The sequence below is a fragment of the Watersipora subatra genome, chromosome 9, assembly GCF_963576615.1.
Source record: "Watersipora subatra chromosome 9, tzWatSuba1.1, whole genome shotgun sequence".
NCBI classification, from domain to species: domain Eukaryota; kingdom Metazoa; phylum Bryozoa; class Gymnolaemata; order Cheilostomatida; family Watersiporidae; genus Watersipora; species Watersipora subatra.
This window is the reverse complement of record NC_088716.1, coordinates 57,046,688-57,053,810: the sequence shown is the minus strand read 5'-3', so window position 1 is coordinate 57,053,810 and position 7,123 is coordinate 57,046,688.

Below are 7,123 nucleotides of genomic sequence, written 5' to 3'. Positions count from 1 at the left end.
AATAACTTAGTCTAGTCTGAATAACTTAGTCTAGCCTTAATAACTTAGTCTAGCCTTAATAACTTAGTCTAGTCTGAATAACTTAGTCTAGTCTGAATAACTTAGTCTAGCCTTAATAACTTAGTCTAGTCTGAATAACTTAGTCTAGTCTGAATAACTTAGTCTAGTCTTAATAACTTAGTCTAGCCTTAATAACTTAGTCTAGTCTGAATAACTTAGTCTAGTCTTAATAACTTAGTCTAGCCTTAATAACTTAGTCTAGTCTTAATAACTTAGTCTAGTCTTAATAACTTAGTCTAGCCTGAATAACTTAGTCTAGTCTGAATAACTTAGTCTAGTCTGAATAACTTAGTCTAGTCTGAATAACTTAGTCTAGTCTTAATAACTTAGTCTAGTCTTAATAACTTAGTCTAGCCTGAATAACTTAGTCTAGTCTGAATAACTTAGTCTAGTCTGAATAACTTAGTCTAGTCTGAATAACTTAGTCTAGCCTGAATAACTTAGTCTAGTCTGAATAACTTAGTCTAGTCTGAATAACTTAGTCTAGTCTGAATAACTTAGTCTAGCCTGAATAACTTAGTCTAGTCTGAATAACTTAGTCTAGCCTTAATAACTTAGTCTAGCCTTAATAACTTAGTCTAGTCTGAATAACTTAGTCTAGCCTTAATAACTTAGTCTAGTCTGAATAACTTAGTCTAGCCTTAATAACTTAGTCTAGTCTGAATAACTTAGTCTAGTCTTAATAACTTAGTCTAGTCTTAATAACTTAGTCTAGCCTTAATAACTTAGTCTAGTCTGAATAACTTAGTCTAGCCTTAATAACTTAGTCTAGCCTTAATAACTTAGTCTAGTCTTAATAACTTAGTCTAGTCTTAATAACTTAGTCTAGCCTTAATAACTTAGTCTAGCCTTAATAACTTAGTCTAGCCTTAATAACTTAGTCTAGTCTGAATAACTTAGTCTAGCCTTAATAACTTAGTCTAGCCTTAATAACTTAGTCTAGTCTTAATAACTTAGTCTAGCCTTAATAACTTAGTCTAGTCTGAATAACTTAGTCTAGTCTTAATAACTTAGTCTAGTCTTAATAACTTAGTCTAGCCTTAATAACTTAGTCTAGTCTGAATAACTTAGTCTAGCCTTAATAACTTAGTCTAGCCTTAATAACTTAGTCTAGCCTTAATAACTTAGTCTAGCCTTAATAACTTAGTCTAGTCTTAATAACTTAGTCTAGTCTTAATAACTTAGTCTAGCCTTAATAACTTAGTCTAGCCTTAATAACTTAGTCTAGCCTTAATAACTTAGTCTAGTCTGAATAACTTAGTCTAGCCTTAATAACTTAGTCTAGCCTTAATAACTTAGTCTAGTCTTAATAACTTAGTCTAGCCTTAATAACTTAGTCTAGTCTGAATAACTTAGTCTAGCCTTAATAACTTAGTCTAGCCTTAATAACTTAGTCTAGCCTTAATAACTTAGTCTAGCCTTAATAACTTAGTCTAGTCTGAATAACTTAGTCTAGCCTTAATAACTTAGTCTAGCCTTAATAACTTAGTCTAGTCTGAATAACTTAGTCTAGTCTTAATAACTTAGTCTAGCCTTAATAACTTAGTCTAGTCTTAATAACTTAGTCTAGCCTTAATAACTTAGTCTAGCCTTAATAACTTAGTCTAGTCTGAATAACTTAGTCTAGCCTGAATAACTTAGTCTAGTCTTAATAACTTAGTCTAGTCTGAATAACTTAGTCTAGCCTGAATAACTTAGTCTAGTCTTAATAACTTAGTCTAGTCTGAATAACTTAGTCTAGCCTTAATAACTTAGTCTAGTCTGAATAACTTAGTCTAGTCTGAATAACTTAGTCTAGCCTTAATAACTTAGTCTAGTCTTAATAACTTAGTCTAGCCTTAATAACTTAGTCTAGTCTGAATAACTTAGTCTAGTCTGAATAACTTAGTCTAGCCTTAATAACTTAGTCTAGCCTTAATAACTTAGTCTAGTCTTAATAACTTAGTCTAGCCTTAATAACTTAGTCTAGCCTTAATAACTTAGTCTAGCCTTAATAACTTAGTCTAGCCTTAATAACTTAGTCTAGTCTGAATAACTTAGTCTAGTCTTAATAACTTAGTCTAGTCTGAATAACTTAGTCTAGCCTGAATAACTTAGTCTAGTCTGAATAACTTAGTCTAGTCTGAATAACTTAGTCTAGTCTTAATAACTTAGTCTAGTCTTAATAACTTAGTCTAGCCTTAATAACTTAGTCTAGCCTTAATAACTTAGTCTAGCCTTAATAACTTAGTCTAGTCTGAATAACTTAGTCTAGTCTTAATAACTTAGTCTAGTCTGAATAACTTAGTCTAGCCTTAATAACTTAGTCTAGTCTTAATAACTTAGTCTAGCCTTAATAACTTAGTCTAGCCTTAATAACTTAGTCTAGCCTTAATAACTTAGTCTAGCCTTAATAACTTAGTCTAGTCTGAATAACTTAGTCTAGTCTTAATAACTTAGTCTAGTCTGAATAACTTAGTCTAGTCTTAATAACTTAGTCTAGCCTTAATAACTTAGTCTAGTCTGAATAACTTAGTCTAGTCTTAATAACTTAGTCTAGTCTTAATAACTTAGTCTAGCCTTAATAACTTAGTCTAGTCTTAATAACTTAGTCTAGCCTTAATAACTTAGTCTAGCCTTAATAACTTAGTCTAGCCTTAATAACTTAGTCTAGCCTTAATAACTTAGTCTAGTCTGAATAACTTAGTCTAGCCTTAATAACTTAGTCTAGTCTGAATAACTTAGTCTAGCCTTAATAACTTAGTCTAGTCTGAATAACTTAGTCTAGCCTTAATAACTTAGTCTAGTCTGAATAACTTAGTCTAGCCTTAATAACTTAGTCTAGCCTTAATAACTTAGTCTAGCCTTAATAACTTAGTCTAGCCTTAATAACTTAGTCTAGTCTGAATAACTTAGTCTAGTCTTAATAACTTAGTCTAGTCTGAATAACTTAGTCTAGCCTTAATAACTTAGTCTAGTCTGAATAACTTAGTCTAGTCTTAATAACTTAGTCTAGTCTTAATAACTTAGTCTAGCCTTAATAACTTAGTCTAGTCTGAATAACTTAGTCTAGCCTTAATAACTTAGTCTAGCCTTAATAACTTAGTCTAGTCTGAATAACTTAGTCTAGTCTTAATAACTTAGTCTAGCCTTAATAACTTAGTCTAGTCTTAATAACTTAGTCTAGCCTTAATAACTTAGTCTAGCCTTAATAACTTAGTCTAGTCTGAATAACTTAGTCTAGCCTGAATAACTTAGTCTAGTCTTAATAACTTAGTCTAGTCTTAATAACTTAGTCTAGCCTTAATAACTTAGTCTAGCCTTAATAACTTAGTCTAGTCTTAATAACTTAGTCTAGCCTGAATAACTTAGTCTAGTCTTAATAACTTAGTCTAGTCTTAATAACTTAGTCTAGCCTTAATAACTTAGTCTAGCCTTAATAACTTAGTCTAGTCTGAATAACTTAGTCTAGCCTGAATAACTTAGTCTAGTCTTAATAACTTAGTCTAGTCTTAATAACTTAGTCTAGCCTTAATAACTTAGTCTAGTCTTAATAACTTAGTCTAGTCTGAATAACTTAGTCTAGCCTGAATAACTTAGTCTAGTCTTAATAACTTAGTCTAGTCTGAATAACTTAGTCTAGCCTGAATAACTTAGTCTAGTCTTAATAACTTAGTCTAGCCTTAATAACTTAGTCTAGTCTGAATAACTTAGTCTAGCCTTAATAACTTAGTCTAGCCTTAATAACTTAGTCTAGCCTTAATAACTTAGTCTAGCCTTAATAACTTAGTCTAGTCTGAATAACTTAGTCTAGTCTGAATAACTTAGTCTAGCCTTAATAACTTAGTCTAGCCTGAATAACTTAGTCTAGTCTTAATAACTTAGTCTAGCCTTAATAACTTAGTCTAGCCTTAATAACTTAGTCTAGTCTGAATAACTTAGTCTAGCCTTAATAACTTAGTCTAGTCTGAATAACTTAGTCTAGTCTTAATAACTTAGTCTAGTCTTAATAACTTAGTCTAGCCTTAATAACTTAGTCTAGCCTTAATAACTTAGTCTAGCCTTAATAACTTAGTCTAGTCTGAATAACTTAGTCTAGCCTTAATAACTTAGTCTAGTCTTAATAACTTAGTCTAGTCTGAATAACTTAGTCTAGTCTGAATAACTTAGTCTAGCCTTAATAACTTAGTCTAGTCTGAATAACTTAGTCTAGTCTTAATAACTTAGTCTAGTCTTAATAACTTAGTCTAGCCTTAATAACTTAGTCTAGCCTGAATAACTTAGTCTAGTCTTAATAACTTAGTCTAGCCTTAATAACTTAGTCTAGTCTGAATAACTTAGTCTAGTCTGAATAACTTAGTCTAGCCTTAATAACTTAGTCTAGCCTGAATAACTTAGTCTAGTCTTAATAACTTAGTCTAGCCTTAATAACTTAGTCTAGCCTTAATAACTTAGTCTAGTCTGAATAACTTAGTCTAGCCTTAATAACTTAGTCTAGTCTGAATAACTTAGTCTAGTCTTAATAACTTAGTCTAGTCTTAATAACTTAGTCTAGCCTTAATAACTTAGTCTAGCCTTAATAACTTAGTCTAGCCTTAATAACTTAGTCTAGTCTGAATAACTTAGTCTAGTCTTAATAACTTAGTCTAGCCTTAATAACTTAGTCTAGTCTGAATAACTTAGTCTAGCCTGAATAACTTAGTCTAGTCTTAATAACTTAGTCTAGTCTGAATAACTTAGTCTAGCCTGAATAACTTAGTCTAGTCTTAATAACTTAGTCTAGTCTGAATAACTTAGTCTAGCCTTAATAACTTAGTCTAGTCTGAATAACTTAGTCTAGTCTTAATAACTTAGTCTAGTCTTAATAACTTAGTCTAGCCTTAATAACTTAGTCTAGTCTGAATAACTTAGTCTAGCCTTAATAACTTAGTCTAGCCTTAATAACTTAGTCTAGCCTTAATAACTTAGTCTAGCCTTAATAACTTAGTCTAGTCTGAATAACTTAGTCTAGTCTGAATAACTTAGTCTAGCCTTAATAACTTAGTCTAGCCTTAATAACTTAGTCTAGTCTGAATAACTTAGTCTAGTCTTAATAACTTAGTCTAGTCTTAATAACTTAGTCTAGTCTTAATAACTTAGTCTAGTCTTAATAACTTAGTCTAGCCTTAATAACTTAGTCTAGTCTGAATAACTTAGTCTAGTCTTAATAACTTAGTCTAGTCTTAATAACTTAGTCTAGCCTTAATAACTTAGTCTAGTCTGAATAACTTAGTCTAGTCTGAATAACTTAGTCTAGTCTTAATAACTTAGTCTAGTCTTAATAACTTAGTCTAGTCTGAATAACTTAGTCTAGTCTTAATAACTTAGTCTAGCCTTAATAACTTAGTCTAGCCTTAATAACTTAGTCTAGTCTGAATAACTTAGTCTAGCCTTAATAACTTAGTCTAGTCTGAATAACTTAGTCTAGTCTGAATAACTTAGTCTAGCCTTAATAACTTAGTCTAGTCTGAATAACTTAGTCTAGTCTTAATAACTTAGTCTAGCCTTAATAACTTAGTCTAGTCTGAATAACTTAGTCTAGTCTGAATAACTTAGTCTAGTCTTAATAACTTAGTCTAGTCTGAATAACTTAGTCTAGTCTGAATAACTTAGTCTAGCCTTAATAACTTAGTCTAGTCTGAATAACTTAGTCTAGCCTTAATAACTTAGTCTAGTCTGAATAACTTAGTCTAGTCTGAATAACTTAGTCTAGCCTTAATAACTTAGTCTAGTCTGAATAACTTAGTCTAGTCTTAATAACTTAGTCTAGCCTTAATAACTTAGTCTAGTCTGAATAACTTAGTCTAGCCTTAATAACTTAGTCTAGTCTGAATAACTTAGTCTAGTCTGAATAACTTAGTCTAGCCTTAATAACTTAGTCTAGTCTGAATAACTTAGTCTAGTCTGAATAACTTAGTCTAGCCTTAATAACTTAGTCTAGTCTTAATAACTTAGTCTAGTCTTAATAACTTAGTCTAGCCTTAATAACTTAGTCTAGTCTTAATAACTTAGTCTAGCCTTAATAACTTAGTCTAGTCTGAATAACTTAGTCTAGCCTTAATAACTTAGTCTAGTCTTAATAACTTAGTCTAGCCTTAATAACTTAGTCTAGTCTGAATAACTTAGTCTAGTCTGAATAACTTAGTCTAGCCTTAATAACTTAGTCTAGTCTTAATAACTTAGTCTAGTCTGAATAACTTAGTCTAGCCTTAATAACTTAGTCTAGCCTTAATAACTTAGTCTAGTCTGAATAACTTAGTCTAGCCTTAATAACTTAGTCTAGCCTTAATAACTTAGTCTAGCCTTAATAACTTAGTCTAGTCTTAATAACTTAGTCTAGTCTGAATAACTTAGTCTAGTCTGAATAACTTAGTCTAGCCTTAATAACTTAGTCTAGCCTTAATAACTTAGTCTAGCCTTAATAACTTAGTCTAGTCTGAATAACTTAGTCTAGTCTGAATAACTTAGTCTAGCCTTAATAACTTAGTCTAGTCTGAATAACTTAGTCTAGTCTGAATAACTTAGTCTAGTCTTAATAACTTAGTCTAGTCTTAATAACTTAGTCTAGTCTGAATAACTTAGTCTAGCCTTAATAACTTAGTCTAGCCTTAATAACTTAGTCTAGTCTGAATAACTTAGTCTAGCCTTAATAACTTAGTCTAGTCTGAATAACTTAGTCTAGTCTGAATAACTTAGTCTAGCCTTAATAACTTAGTCTAGTCTGAATAACTTAGTCTAGTCTGAATAACTTAGTCTAGCCTTAATAACTTAGTCTAGTCTTAATAACTTAGTCTAGTCTGAATAACTTAGTCTAGCCTTAATAACTTAGTCTAGCCTTAATAACTTAGTCTAGTCTGAATAACTTAGTCTAGCCTTAATAACTTAGTCTAGTCTGAATAACTTAGTCTAGTCTGAATAACTTAGTCTAGCCTTAATAACTTAGTCTAGCCTTAATAACTTAGTCTAGCCTTAATAACTTAGTCTAGTCTGAATAACTTAGTCTAGTCTGAATAACTTAGTCTAGTCTTAATAACTTAGTCTAGTC